This window comes from Erigeron canadensis, chromosome 2 (assembly GCF_010389155.1).
Source record: "Erigeron canadensis isolate Cc75 chromosome 2, C_canadensis_v1, whole genome shotgun sequence".
NCBI lineage: Eukaryota > Viridiplantae > Streptophyta > Magnoliopsida > Asterales > Asteraceae > Erigeron > Erigeron canadensis.
In genome coordinates, this window is record NC_057762.1 from 64,854 (window position 1) to 81,800 (window position 16,947).

Here is a 16,947-nt window from a genome sequence, read left to right on the forward strand (position 1 = left end):
GTATTTCTGGTCCTGCTCAACCCAAATACGACGTTGTATTCATGCTCTCGCCTCGTATTTGTCCCTGCAAATACGGGGTCGTATTCCTATGGTGAATTACGAGGTCGCAATTCACTTAGTAGATTATCATTATACATTCAATACTAAAACTTAATCTAGTATTTTATGCATAATACAAAGGTCATCAATGACAATCACATTACAAAGACATATTACAATTTAAACCCAAATCATCTAGACTGCTATTGACATAGTCGTGCACTTACACTGAGCAAGGTGTCTCAATTAATCTTCTTTGATTACCTCTTGACAAATTGACAACTTGCATTGGATCATACATGCGTAGAAACATTTGTTCCTTTGAATTATCAACAAACATCTGTGCTTCGTCTGACTTGATATCGATCTGCCAATATGTCATTGTAGTAAGCATGTCTTGCTCCCATTTAATAGCAGGAACTTCAGTAACACAATTAATCTTTCCTTGAACAATTTTTATTATGCCATCAGGTTTTGTAATTTTCATCAGCGATCTAGGTTTAACCATTCTATCTTCTGGTTTCAAACCTCTATCTCCAAAATGCCAACTTTTTTCCTTTCGCAATCTTTGCCAAAGAAAATCAGCATATCCATTGTTACAAAGATTTACAAACCATCTCCTTCCCAAGTCCAACAAATTTGACTCAACTAGACTTCGGAAATATTTTAATTCCCTTGGTAAGTACTGACATCCTTTTTTCCTCTTGATAACAAACATATCAAATCTACCATCATAGAACCAACTTTATATCACTGAGAAATGTAAGGTCCTATGGTTGCGTTGATCGTAATAAGACGTGATTCGTTATGTCAAGAGTGTGGAATCCTTTTGAGATAACTAGATTGCTATTGCCTTTTGCTGATTAATGAGCAATTAACCAACCTATGAAGACACACAAGATGTTGGTTCGTGTAGAAGATCACACGAGCAACACTTCTACTCAATTCGTGATTATATGATAATCTCGTTTACAATTAATCACCTAATTTCGTAGATTAGGTTTGTATTTATACTAATAGGGTTTTGGTTCGTGTGGGCTTAGGCCTTAATCGAAGTAGTAGATTAGGTTTGTATTTATACTAATAGGGTTTTGGTTCGTGTGGGCTTAGGCCTTAATCGAAGTAATTAAGCCCAAATGACAATTAACCAATCGACCTCGTGCTGACGTCAGAACGAGGGTAATCCTATGTGCTGATGACGTCAGCACGAGGATCGTCCCTTTGGTTCTTTGTTTGACTTTGTTTGACTCGTACATACCATCCAACCATCGTTTAAGTATTCTACGACACTTACAAAAGTTCTTATTTAAATGATTACAAACATAGTTCCTAAAACATAAACGATAATCAAATCTATGTTGCTATTGTCACTTAAATCTCCATCTACAGACTCCCCCTTGACAGTTGCAACTAGATTTCTTTAAAGTCTTTGAACTTCAAAGCTATCCATTAAACAAAAGCCTTGTGCTATTCGCATGAATTCTCTCTTGTAAACAACGAGCAAGAATGTTTCAATAGCGCCTTTCTTCAACTCTCCAAAAACTCACTGCTGAACAAGGTATATTCAAAAGTCTTCTCTGATCACCTCTTGACAAGTTGACAACCTGCATCGGATCATACATGCGTAGCAACATCCGTTCCTTTGAATTATCAACAAACATCTGTGCTTCTCCTGACGTGATATCTATTTGCCAATATGTCATTGTTGTCAGCATATCTTGATCCCATTTGATAGCGGGAACCTTCTTGACACATTTAAACCTTCTCTGGACAAACCGAAATGTGCCATCTGGATTCTTAATCTTCTTCTTTGGTGTAGGCTTAATCAACCTATCTTCTGGCTTCAGACCTCTATCATTGAAATTCCAAATTCTTTCATCTCTGAATCTATTCCAGTAGAAATCTGCAAGTCCATTTTGTTGAAGATTAACGAACCATCTTCTTCCCAAGTCTAACAAATCAGAATCACTGAGAGCGGAAATGTCTTTGACTCATTGACATATACTGGCATCCTTTTTTTCTCTTGATAACAAATAACTCGATTCTTTGATCATAAAACCAACTTTGTATCACTGAGAAATACTTGGGTGCATCTTTGTCTGAGGTGAACTCCCAAAACATTGGTGGTTTCAAGTTTCCACCCACATGAAACCAGCACGAGTTAAAACTACTGGCATAGCCGGCCTTGGCTATGGGCAGTGTGGGCTTAAGCCCAGAGCAACATATAGATTGGGAATTTGGGGGCAACAAGGTTTCAACCCAACTTATTATATACTTTGTACTAGGCTCATTATTAGTCCATTTGCTTATTATCTCTACTCCCTAATAAAGCAATTCCCCCCCCCCCCTATTAAATATTTCTGTCTTTAAATACCTTATTTGTCCTTGGACTTTTTTATTTTTTTTCTTTACGTAACTACCCAAAATCCTTATTAAAGCAGACCGCCTTCCCCACTATTGCCGCTGCATTGCGCGGGTACCATACTCGTTAACCCATCAAATGAGAAATATCAGGGTTTTAACTTTTATCTTAAACAAATGTAGCACTGAGATTTCAAACTTCATTTAATTACTCGATTGTTTCTTCTCCTTTCCATAGTTTGATCAGAATTCAAAAACTTCACCATTAATAATAAAAGTCCTCATTCTTTGTTTGTAACTTGGTTAGCCATATAATTTATATTATATATATATATATACTGTTCATAATGAAATCAATGTTATTTATGAAATATCATGAGTCAAAAGTGATTCATTAGGTTAGCAATTTTTAAGTATTGAAAGTAGGTTTTAAAATAATGTATATTATGACAAAATAACTGAAGATTTTACATCAGAAAAGCATGTAAACATCATTTTAGGCGATTTGTATGTTGTAATTTCAATTCAAAGTTTAATCTCTTGAGTTGTAAATTACAACTTTTTATTTTTTTATAAATAAAATCGAACATGAGTCGTCTAGCTAGCTTGGTTAGTTTCCAAACCCATAAAAAAATTTGTGTTGTATTAGGATATGAGCATATCTTCTACCCTCGAGCCCTGAGCATCCGAATCCTCGTGATCGGCCCTGACTACTGGAACCCTTCGACCAATAATAAACTCAGGGTCTTGCTGCACTTGAGGTATATTAAATCTTTCAAAATTTACCTCTCGCGTAGCATCTATCTTCCAGTATAGATCAACTATACTGTCATGTTCTTCATCTACTATATTTGCAGATACATCAAACCTCAAATTTGCTGCATTCCTAGGTTCATCTGGACTGCTCTGATTGGATTAAGATTGAGATGTTCTACTTCGGCTATCGGTTCAACTTGAAAGACTTCATCTTCATTGAAGACACGATCAAAGTCATAAGGTATATCAAGTAACCTTTTCCTATCAACTTCTGAAGTAATGAACTCTCCTTCTTCCAGATCTTCATCATTGATAATGTCTAAGTCATCCTCAGCATCAAGATCATCCAATGCACCTATCCTTTGAAGCTTATCTGCAATTTTAACAATTCAAATATACAAAGACACAGAACATAAAACATAAGTCAAGACATAATAAATAGTATAATTACATAAAAGAAATTAAAATAAATAATACTATATCATAAATATAATGTAACAATTACATTAATACTTATCTTATAATCTTTATCTATTTTAACTTACAAGAATAAAATTATATTATAAATATAATGTAACTACTTAATACATTCATATTTATCTTATAATCATTATTAATTAACATCTAAAGTACACAAATCATTAACATTAAGGTTTATAATCCGAATCTAAATCTGAATCTGACTCTGACTCTGAAGGAGTATGAGTTAACCCTGGCCACTCTTTCATTTGATCCCTAAGTGATCCTAGATCATAATAATCATCATAATCTATAATATCTGCTCTAGCTCTCATAAGAAAATCAAACCTTATTTTGTTTAGATTTAGCTTTAACAACAGTGTTTTTGTGTCCTAAACACCTTTACAAACTCATAGTTTACATATTCAAGGTATAAAATCAAAACCCACTTAATGCTCTTCTTTTTGGTATTTTTGGTTTTTTTTTCTTATAATACACGCACCACACACGCCAAGTATCAAACTTCTTACGTCCAAAACGTTTAGAATCATATATTACAACTTTTGTCAAAGTTTCGTGTGATTTCGTTAACAAAATCTTGAGATATAAGAATTTTATACACTTTTTATAAACTTTGTTCAAATGGGTTTTTGTGATTAAGTCCGTTTTTCGAGTTTCCGACTTTAGTATTGTTTTCTCATCATATTAGGGAGTCTAAAAGTACAATCTGATGATAAAAACACCTTCCAGATCGAAAGATACGATTAGGGTTTTCTAGAACAAAATTGGGGAAAAACAACTCAAATTTACGACCCCGTCACTATTCCAATTTCATTTTGTCTTCTAGTGAAATAAGACCCCAAAATTTGTGACCTCGCAATTGAGTTTTACGACCTCGCAATTTCAATTTAGCCTCTTATTTTCAATTTAGCCTCTCAATTTCATTTTCTTTTATTGAAATACTACCCTATTTTATCAATTAAGACCCCAACTTCAATTTAAGACCCCAAATTCAATTTAAGACCTCAACTTTCAATTGAGACCTCAGACTTCGATTACTACCTCGATTTAGTCAACCTTGGTAAACTTTAATCGGTTTAGTCAACCTTGGTCGGTTTAGTCAACTTTGGTCGGTTTAGTCAACTTTGGTCAACTTAGTCAAACTCGTAATTTGGTCCACTTTGGTCAAACTCGTAAAATCTGGTCAAAGTCAACCTAGTACGCTTTTGGACAACTTGGTCAACACTTGGTGACACGTTATGAGCACGTTTACCTATATTGAATGAATACTTAATTGTGATAACTTGTAACAGATTGACTGCGTATCGGTTACATGTTTTCTAATATCTTTTGTAGCTTGATCTTGTTGCTAGCAGTGAAGTGAGTTTCGTAGCACCTCTTTTTATATGTTTTGGGGTGAAAGGATACTCGTGCCTTTGTGTCTATCATCATTTATGGCTATTTGACTGTACTGTATGATGTGCACTATGATACTTGATACTCGATACTTATGTTGGAGTTTGAGATACTTGATACTTGATACTTATATTGGAGTTTGAGATGCTTGATACTTGATACTTATGGTAGAATTGGAGGCACCATATTTGAGATACTTGATACTTGCACCTTAGGCCTGGTATACCGTAAATGCTGGTGGCATAGAGATACTTGATTCTTGCTATCATAAGTAAGTTGATAGCCATATTGCTGTGTGGATCTTGATGATATTTCGACCTGGACCCATACTTGATACTTGTTTACAAAACCTACGAACTCACCAACCATTGTGTTGACGCTTTTGAGTATCCTTTCAGGTGAACATGTGAACCGCATTAGAGGTGACTGAGGAGCATAGCATGATGACCTGTAGCAGACCAGACTAGGGTTTTGGAGCTACATATCTTATGTTTTGTTATGTTTGCTATATGTTTAGATTATGGCATTATGCCTAAGTGTTAATCCCCTGCGTGGGAGTTTATCTATGTTTTATTTGAATCTTGACTCTATGTTGGATATTTATGTTTGAATTCTATGAAATGTGTGTTATATAAGTATTCATGTACCTACTCTACGTAATATCCATGACGTGTGTACTATGCGTCGCATCTCGAGTTTTCGGCCTTAGTCGGGGTGTGACATAGAGTTAGGCCTAGGAGCTGGAACTGTCGGTTCTGGGTCTTGACGAACTGTAGATTCTGGAGCAGTAGGAATCGTAACAGTCATAGCCTCAGTGATAATCGTAGCTTGAGAACCACGTCCACGAATAATAAACTTGGATCTTAGCCTCTTCTCGCCAACAGAAGTACGAAACGAAGTATCAACAGAAGTAGTAGACACCGAAACTGGAACATCAGAAACTGAAGCTTTTAGAGCAGCAACTGATGGAGCATCACCTGTAGGAGGTGCATAAGATCTCTCCGTAGCAACTTGATATGTGGAAAAGTCTATATCAACGTCAGACTGAGTACGCTGAAGGGTGTAAATCCCTTTCCCTTGTCTTCATCTTCTATTCAGTGGCCTATCTGCATCAGCATTAACAATAACATGTGATTCAGACGGACCAAAATTATCAGCAACTGGAGCAGAGGTAGAAGTAGAAACTCCAGTAGTGGGTGGCACAAGATTTGTAGGATCATCAATATCCTCCGCAAGCGCATCAAACTCTGGATCATTCTCCAGATCACCAATAAACAAAGAAACATCAATGAGTCCCTCAAACTGATCAGCCTGCTCTTCCATAATATCTTCTTGATCTTGAGCATCATCAGCAACAGCAACAAGTTCATCATCTTCCTAACCTTGTCTTGGAGCAACATAGTTAGTGTTATGCCTGAGATTTTCACCTCCAAGATCTTCAGGTTCCAAGATCTTGAGGTTCCAAGATCTTCGTGGTCCAATATCTTAGGGCTCTAAGATATCTGACGGTTATTACTTTGACTTAGTAGTATAGGAACAAGTAAAACGGAAGACTTACCCCTAAAGTCGGAGTTTATGGTTGAAAACGTGTAGAAATGACTCCACAATGTCCATTTACCAAGTAATCAAGTCAAAGAGAAGAATCTGCTCAGGATCCCAGATTTTTAGGATAGTTAGCTCCAAGATCCCAGATTTTTCGGATAGTTAGTTAGCTCCTAGCTCTATATAAACGAAGGGGTTGATCGATCATAGGCAATCAATTTTTCTCATTATCACTTCTGCTGATAAACACTTGTAAACACACACAGCTTTCGTTACTTTTATTTTCACACTTAGAAAGATCGATCAACTTGCTTCATCATTGTAATCGATTTAAACACAATTAATAAGAGAACAAAGGCAGGGACGATTACTTCCTCTCGGGGTTTTTATGCCGGCAATCCTTAAAGGATTAAAGGCTTTTCCTCGATAACAAATCTCGGTGTTCTTTGATCCTTTCTATTTTATTTACTACATTTATTTACGATTATCATTCTTTATCTTGTTTCTTTTATCATTATTTACATCATATTTCATCAAAATACAGTATGCGAATACTTTTGACTACCTTTTTTTGCTTAAGTCGACATAATCTTGATTTATCATACTAGTTTTAAACGCATCTTTGAATCTAAACATATTTTACAAGCCCTTAACTTCATGAACGAAAGTTTGGTTACATAATTGATCTAAGTCTTCGACGTAGATTATCTTAGGTAATTTTTGACCAAAACAATTTGGCGCCCACCGTGGGGCAAGTGGTGCTTTTCTCATATTTTTTTTTATTTTTGCGATTATCTTATCTTACAAAACTTATTGCGAAAATGTCATTTCAATCCAGATCTTCTTCTTCTTTTTTATCATCTTCAAATTCAGGGACAAATGACTCTCCTTTTCATATGCTATCATCTCATAAGGAAGATGGCGATTCATCCAAGATATTGACATCCCGGTTAACTACGTTGGATTATGTTGCTGATTCTAACCAAGATCTTGTTTCTATGATTTTTCAATTTAAAGAACATGTACAAATGATGATAGAAATGCAAAGATCAAGGACCAGAAAGCCATTTGGAGCTCTCAAGATCTTACCAAATCAAAATCAGGACGTCACTCAGGATCTTAAGGCTCCGGATCATAAAGCTCGGGATCTTAAAGCTCAGGATCTTAGAGTTCAAGATCTTAAAGCTTAAGATATTGACGCTAAGGATTTTGACATTACTCTGGAATCTTCATACCAGAACCCAGGTCATAATATTACCTTCTGGACACTAACAATATGCAGGATCATGGAATCACAACTGAAGAAGTTCCACCAAGAAGCTGTATTTCAAGATTTGCTCCTTCGATATGTGATATGGAGATCCCCAAATGTTTCCAACTGCTCAACTTGAAGCTATATGATGGTATTAAAGGTCCTAAAGAGCATGTTGCCCAATTTAGAGAAAAGATGGAAAAATTTCCTATTCTTGTGCATTTGAAGGAAGGATACTTGTGCAAAGGTTTCGAATCTACTCTTACGGGTTCCGCTTTGGAATGGCTGCTAAGTTTTCCTCCCTACTCAATTACTTAATTCTCTTATATGATTGACTTGTTTTACAATCATTTTTATAGAAATTTAATTAAAAACCTTTATAAGATCACCCAAGGTTCTAATGAATCTCTTGGAGGTTATCTTAACAGATTTCTCCAAAAGTCTTTTCCTATCCTAGATCTTGAGATCACTTCGGCGGTACACGCTTTCCATATGGGTTTGCGTAGTGATTCTCCACTCTATAATGATCTTTCAGAAAATCCATGTAAGAGCTTGTTGGAGGCAAGGATCCGAGGTTCAAGATATGCAGATGAGGAGGATATGATGAGGATAAAGTTGCAATCCGCTTATGATCATCCCAAACGAAAACTGAAAACCTCATCTTCTAAATCTTTTAGGGATAAACCCTATTCAAGATCTGACAACCACAGAGTCGATGGCGTGGATAAAGATAAGGATAATGAGGAATATCCTAACATAAATGACTATCATTTTTCTGTTGACATTTCAGGTCTAATTTTTGCAATGTATGAACTTGGGAACAAAGTGAGATAGCCAAAGACGAAAAATAAAAACCCTAAACAGAGTGGAAAACTCGATTGGTGCGCTTTTCACAAGGATTTCGGCCACGTGACTAAAGATTTCTTGCTTTGAGGAAAGAAGTAAGCATTCTCGTAAGCAAAGGATACCTCAATGAGATCTTGAGTAGAAATGAGACGTGATCCCTACGTGAATAACATCAAATGCCAAGTAAGAATTTATCATATGCGGAAACGAGGTATTCTCTTCTTAAAGATATTACTTTATTATTACTTATATCTTCTACAAAACATAGGCAATATTCGAAATGCATGCTACGTATATAAAGGCTAATATTTTATAAAATACTTAGCAAATAGAAATCATCAATAGGATGACTGCATGATTTACTTGCGACTTAGAATATGATAACGATAATAGAATCCCATGTATTAGTAAACTTGTGAATAATTTTAGTAATAATTTCCGACATAAAATAAATTTTCTAAGTTGAAGTAGACAGTTAAAAGGAACAAGATTAGAGGTCATACTAAAATTTTCACAGGGGGACATAATATCTTGATTTATTATATGTTGATAAGCGAAACTTAATATGAGGAATTGACTATATGATTTCAATCGACTTGAAATATCAATTTCAAAAATTTTTGGATACCTGATTAATTTCTATTTTGATATTTCCTTAGTTATTAAAAATATATTATTATGTTTAGTAAAAAAAAAAAGACACTTGTGCAAATTTTCAATCTTTTACTTCATGATTTTGAACCTCAAGATACTGGTGACAATCCAGGACCCTTAGGATCCCGGATCTTATATTTAAGCAATCATATCTATGTCGGAACTTTATACTCAATTAAGGATAGTATGTCTATTATTTCAATCTATTTCAATTTTATAGAATTTCGTTTGTTTCTATCACAATACTGACTTGAGCGTCGGAGTGGCGTTAGCCAACAAGCTAACGTCAGTTTGTCTTTATTGAAGTCTACTTTTGTAGGTTAAGCTTGAAGAGTGATCACTACCAACAAAAGCAAGCATATCATCGTGGAACAAGGTCTTCACCTTTTGGCTTTCACGCCAACTTTTGTCTAAGGTTTTCACCTTATCGCCTCGGTCTCACGTTATTAATTTCTGGCTGAAGTGTTAAATTCCAAGGTTTAGAAATTAATCTGTTGGTTGTCGATGTGACCATCGATCTCAATTTGCCCCTAGTCGCACGTTGTTAATTTCATGGTTGAAGGGTTAAATTCGAAGGTCGTGAAATTAATTCTACCGAATCTCGATGTTATCATCGATCTCCCGAATTGGCTAACCACACCACCCAATACTCATTCACACGAATTGGCTAACCGCCACCCATTAATATTCAAGGACTGGGGACGCCCTCCAGATCTTGGATACCAACATCCCAAATGCAATGATTCGTTGTAATTAAGAGTCTAACCTTTTAATTTTGGCTCCCTCGTTGTAATCCTGGACGCAGGATATATACATATATATTACTTTAATCTAGGGTTTGCAGATACTCTCAATAAACTTATGGATATTGATAGCTATAAAGCCAATAATGACTTCCTAAACGATCATCAAGACAAAAAAGGAACACTAATAGCGAATTGGGAAACAATCTTCCATCCACGGTCACTTTTGTACTTTATACTTTTGATTATCATTTTGAACTTTTATTTTGACATTGTTAATGATGTTTTTTGGAAAATTCTAACTCTATTTAAAAAGATAAACACGAGTAAGAATTTTGGGGACAATTGTTATGCCTGAGATTTTCACCTCCAAGATCTTCAGGTTTCAAGATCTTGAGGTTCCAAGATCTTCGTGGTCCAAGTCGGAACAGGTAAAACGGAAGACTTACCCCCAAAGTCGAAATTTATGGTTGAAAACGTGTAGAAATGACTCCACAACATCCATTTACCAAGTAATCAAGTCAAAGAGAAGCATCTGCTCAGGATCCCAGATTTTTAGGATAGTCAGCTCCAAGATCCCAGATTTTTCGGATAGTTACTTAGCTCCTAGCTCTATATAAATGAAGGGGTTGATCGATCATTGGCAATCAATTTTTCTCATTATCACTTCTGTTGATAAACACTTGTAAACACACACAGCTTTCGTTACTTTTATTTTCACACTTAGAAAGATCGATCAACCTGCTTCATCATTGTAATCATTTTAAACACAATTAATAAGAGAACAAAGGCAGGGACGATTGCTTCCTTCCGGGATTTTTATGCCAGAAATTCTTAGGCTTTTCGTCGATAATAAATCTCGGTGTTCTTTGATCCTTTCTCTTTTATTTACTGCATTTATTTACGATTATCATTCTTTATCTTGTTTCGTTTATCATTATTTACATCGTATTTCATCATAATACAGTTTGCGAATACTTTTGACTACCTTCTTTTTCTTAAGTTGACATAATCTTGATTTATCATACTAGTTTTAAATGCATCTTTGAATCTAAACATATTTTACACCCCTTAACTTCACGAACGAAAGTTTGGTTACATAATTGATCTAAGTCTTTGACGTAGATTATCTTAGGTAACTTTTGACCAAAACAGTTAGGATTAACCAAGTGTCCGAACAATTGTGGATTACCAACATCTGCCGGAACATCATTAACTCTAACATGTTTCATCATCTCTACAAAACTTTATTAGTTAGACGACCCAAATTGAATGTAGGACTTACAAATCTTGGAAACAGAATGAACTTTTTATCGCTTACAAATGATCTCAACTGCTTAACAAAAATATCATATATGTATTGAGAAAAGTTGTAAGGTTTGTTCAGCACAAGAGCAACCATCTGAGAACCAATGTAAATGTTCAACTGATCATGACCTGAACTCCGATTACTAATGGACCTCAATAGGTAGTAGGCAAGCAATCTCCATTTGCCTCTAATGCGGTTCTTGCGATAAGGATGCATAATTACACCCTCATAACCCATACGCCTGAGAACACCATCACATAACCTTTCCTCAAAGTCTGCCGGACCTTGCTCTATATCAACATCACCTATGTCCAATATAGTCCTTAAGTCTCCAACAGAATACTCAAAAGTACGACCATCAACTGTAGTACGTATCATAGTATGATCACCTATCTGCACAAGTCTGGCTGAGTTCCAGAACTGAGTAATGAGACTAATGACCAACGGAGGATTGTCGGTCAATGCAAAGCGAATACGAGAACGTGCAAGATACTGAAGGACACCATGAAATTCTGCTGTGCATCCTTGCTGAGTAATGCTGATATTGATTGCAGCATTATGTTCCTTTACAAAAACACGAGCACATACACGTTGTCCTGCAATGCCTGCACAAAACAAACGAAAACGAAAAGTTAAAAAAATGAAAAATAAAATTTTTCTAAGTGTCACGATCTAGTTCGTGGTGACGTCAGCACAAGGGAAAATCCTCTTCGTGTGACGTCAGGACGACCTTCTTTGTGAAACCAGAAAAATCGAAGCAAAACATCTCCATTTGATACATGAATGTACTTTATCAACTTGGACTTGTTTTCATGAATTACATGCCCAAAAATTCAAAGAAAGTTTGATAATATGAACACGGAGTGGTCATGTTCTTCGTGTTCTTCATCTGCTTCATGTGAATAGTGACCGTGACATAAAATTTTGGTAGAATTAAGGTGTAGTAACATCACTTAATCCAATTTTAGTCCAAATCATCAGAAATTGAAGATTTAGTAATCACTTCGTCCGTGTTACTGTTCACGTGAAGGAAAATTCGATAATTGGGCATTATAACAGCTTAAATTCGATGATTTTTAAAGTGAAAGCATCAATAAACTATCCTAGATAATAATTTTACCAACAAATCTGGATGTTTAACACGAGAAGGAGATGAATAGATCGAAAAAGAGATCGAATGAATAGTGCGCACGAAGGTAGACAAGTTCGTGTGATTTACTTAGGGTTTAATTTCGAGTAATGGTAATTAATGAATAGTAAAAACCCGTATATATATTCGAAATTCACGGGCCGGGCCGAAGAGGCTTTTTCATGGGCTTGAGGCTCACGTCAGCGCGAGCATGCTGACGTCAACACGAGTGAATTCGAATGTAAAATTCACACGAGCTGCACAATTAATCAAAATTCGTAAATTTTCTAGAAATCTTAAAAAGGAAAAATTACAAAAATTTCAGAAAACGTAAACCTGTGGATACTCGTTACCTGAAACTTGTATCTGCTCGAAATGTAAACTAACCATAAATCACCAATACTAACATGTCACCAAAATAATGTATAAAAATAATCTTACATTATGATCTTGACATAAAATCGATCATTTCTCCATTGATGCTTAACTTAAAACATGAAAACTTACATGGAAACACATTCAATGTATAATGCATTACAAATTTATCATACCAACAACCTATCACATTCAATCTTAGTTTGAGGTCTGATTAAATAACACAAAACCATCTATCCTTGTAGCAAAAATAGAACTATCTTGCCACACTGATATAACTGTCTGTAAATACTAAACTTAGGTTTAGTGTTTCGCTTGATGGTTTGAGTTGCGACAGAAATCGTCCAACATGCACAGCATAGAGATCTATACCCCGTCTCATCAAGATGTATACTTTATTTGTGATTTTCAAAAACGAAACTTTGTCATTTATAACCTGCACACTTAACAAACTTCATTAATACATCAAAATCAACAAAATAACATTAGCATGCAAAAACAATCAAAATCTTAACCTAGTAATCAAAATAAGATCTAAGTCAAGTCATATCTGTGTCAAGCATACTTATCATCAAAAAACAATTGAAAATTTTAAAAAGTTTACTGAAACACATTCAAAAATATTTTGATTTTTCAATTTTCAAAACAAATTCATTTTCTAAACTTAAACAACTTATGTCTATATTAGACAATTCATCTTTTAAACACATATACCATAAGCAACAGGACTTACATAATCCACTAAGGATCACATAATTTCCAATGGAATCATCAGATGCTTACCAAATCTCTCGTGCAATAAGAACTTGTTAGACACTACAAACTGACACTTATTGTACAAAAGATAAAAAATAAAAATAAAACTAACTACTTTATTTATCTATAATTATAAGAAATCTTTAAGTTTTTTGCGGATTAGATCAGATTAGCAATTACATAAGCCTGCAAGTGAGAAATAATTGTTTTATTATTAGTTATGGACAGTGACTCAACTACGTATACCGGTATATTTGTCCTCTTCTATTTATAGGTTTCCAATATTAAATGAACCTAATAAATGTAGGGACTATTTGTGAACATTTTTGGACTAGAACTTTCATAAATACGATCGTTTACAACTCGAAACCTAGTATTTTATCGTAATAAATCATAAACTCGTCTTATAATTCAAGGTTTAAGGTTAAATTGACCTTCATGTGAGCACATAACTCAAGTCTAATGCACGTCAAGAACTTAGATAGAATTTAAGAAACTTATTCACTACATTTTTAAGACGGTTGTTACATTCTCCCCCACTTAAAGGAATTGCGTCCCGAAATTCGAATTTACACGTCATGTCTCATGTTTCGATTGCACACCAAGTTTTCAAGCATCAAGTTGCACGTTTAGTTCTAAGTATGAAATCACACTAAAAGTAACAAGTAGTATGCTTCACATTGAGTTTCAAGTATCATATTGCATAGCAAGCATCAAGTATCAAGTTAGAAACTAAGTCCTTAAGCTTACTTACTAGACTGTGATATTAAGTTAAGTGAATAGGTGTGGATACTTAAGCTTCATCTGACCTTCTCGTTCCCAAGTGAATTCTGGGCCTCTACGGGAGTTCCAACGAACTTTCACAATGGTATACTTATGTCTCTTGAGCTTTTTGACTTCTCGTTCCAAAATTTCAACGGGTTTTTCCTTGAAGCTTAGGTTACTATCTACTCGTATCTCATTCAAAGGAACATATGTTGTTTCATCGGCTAGACACTTCTTAAGGTTCGATACGTGAAAGACATCGTGTATGTTACTTAGTTCTTGGGGAAATTTCAAATGGTAAGTTACTGCACCAATGCGCTCTATGATCTCAAACGGTCCAACGTATCTTGGAGCTAGTTTCCCTCTCTTTATGAATCTGACTACACCCTTCCAAGGCGAAACTTTTAGCATCACTCGATCACCAACCTGAAACTCTAAAGGTTTCCTTCGGTTGTCAGCATATTTCTTTTGTCTATCTCTTGCTTTCAGAAGGTTCTCCTTGATTTGAGCAACTCTCTCTGTAGTTTCAAGAATAATCTCTGGGCCTATTAACTGCATGTCTCCGACTTCGTGCCATGCAAGCGGGGATCGACATTTTCTCCCATACAAAATCTCAAAAGGCGGACACCCAATACTTGCATGATAACTGTTGTTATATGAAAATTCTACTAGTGGGAGGTGAGTATCCCAACTTCCTCCAAAGTCTATGACGCACGTTCTTAACATGTCTTCTAGCGTCTGAATCGTTCGCTCACTCTGTCCGTCTGACTGCGGATGGTAGGCGGTGCTCATATCGATACGTGTTCCCAAGGCTCGTTGCAATGACTTCCAAAATCCTGAGGTAAAGCGACTATCCCTATCACTAATGATTGATACGGGAACGCCGTGTTTAGCTACAATCTCCTTAAGATACAGGCGTGCATACTGCTCCATTGAGTAATCTTCTCATATGGGTATGAAATGCGCTGACTTAGTCAGTTGATCTACCACCACCCATATTGCATCTATACCACTACTTGTTCTTGGTAACTTCGTGACAAAATCCATAGTAATCTTTTCCCACTTCCAACAGGAAAGCTCTGGTTGTGTTAGTAGTCCTCCTGGCTTCTTATGTTCTGCTTTAACCTTCAAGCACGTTAGACACTTGCTCACGTAAACCGCCACATCGTTCTTCATTCCTGGCCACCAAAATAATTCTCGCAAGTCTTGATACATCTTATCTATCCCCGGGTGTATAGAGTACCCTGCTTTATGTGCTTCATCCATTATCAGTGTCCTTAGTCCTCCATACAGTGGTATCCACAACCGATTGCAAAAGTACAGTCCTCCATCATTTCTTTGAGTAAACCGTTCTATCATACCTCCCAATCCTTCCCTATCAACATTCTCCTTCTTGTTTGCTTCTACTTGTGCCCCAATTACTCTATCCTTCAGACTGTTGTGCACGGTAATGCTCATGGCTCTAATTCGTCTTGGTCTAACTCTCTCCTTCCTACTCAAGGCGTCTGTTACTACATTTGCCTTCCCGGGATGATATCGAATCTCATAATCGTAGTCGCTAAAAAACTCTAGCCATCGTCTCTGGCGCATGTTAAGATCTTTCTGAGTGAAGATATGCTTAAGGCTCTTATGATCTGTGTATATCACATTCTTTGTTCTATACAGGTAGTGCCTCCAACATTTGAGTGCAAAAATGATAGCTCCCAACTCCAAATCGTGAGTCGTGTAATTCTTCTCATGAATCTTCAGTTGGCGAGAGGCATATGCAATAACCTTGCCTCGCTGCATCAGCACACATCCTAAGCCTTGACCCGACGCGTCGCAATATACGATAAAATCTTCGGCTCCTTCTGGAAGACTTAAGACCGGTGCATTACATAACTTCTTCTTCAAGCTCCTGAAGGCTTCTTCTTGTTTCTCTCCATAATCGAAACTTCTATCTTTGTGCGTCAACAATGTAAAAGGTTGTGCGATCTTTGAGAAGTTCTTAATGAATCGTCGGTAGTAGCCTGCCAATCTGAGAAACTGCCTGATCTCTGTCGGTGTCTCTGGCCTTCTCCAATTCTCTACTGCTTCTATCTTACTGGGATCAACCTTTATTCCATCCTTGTCAACTACATGACCCAAAAACTTCACCTCTTCTAACCAAAATTCACATTTCGAGAACTTCCCACACAACTTCTCAGCCCTCAAAAGTTCTAAAACTTCTCTCAGATGGACTTCATGCTCTTTCTTAGTCTTCGAGTAGATGAGAATATCGTCAATAAAAACAATGATGGACTGATCTAAGTAAGGCTTACATACGCGATTCATCAGGTCCATAAAAACAGCAGGCACATTTGTTAATCCAAATGGCATCACTAGAAACTCGAAGTGTCCATATCTCGTGCTAAATGCTGTCTTTGGCACGTCTTCTTCACGAACTCTTAGTTGATGGTAGCCTGAACGAAGATCGATTTTCGAGCAGTACTTTGCGCCTTGCAACTAATCGAATAGATCATCAATGCGCGGTAAGGGGTATCGATTCTTAACCGTTAACTTGTTT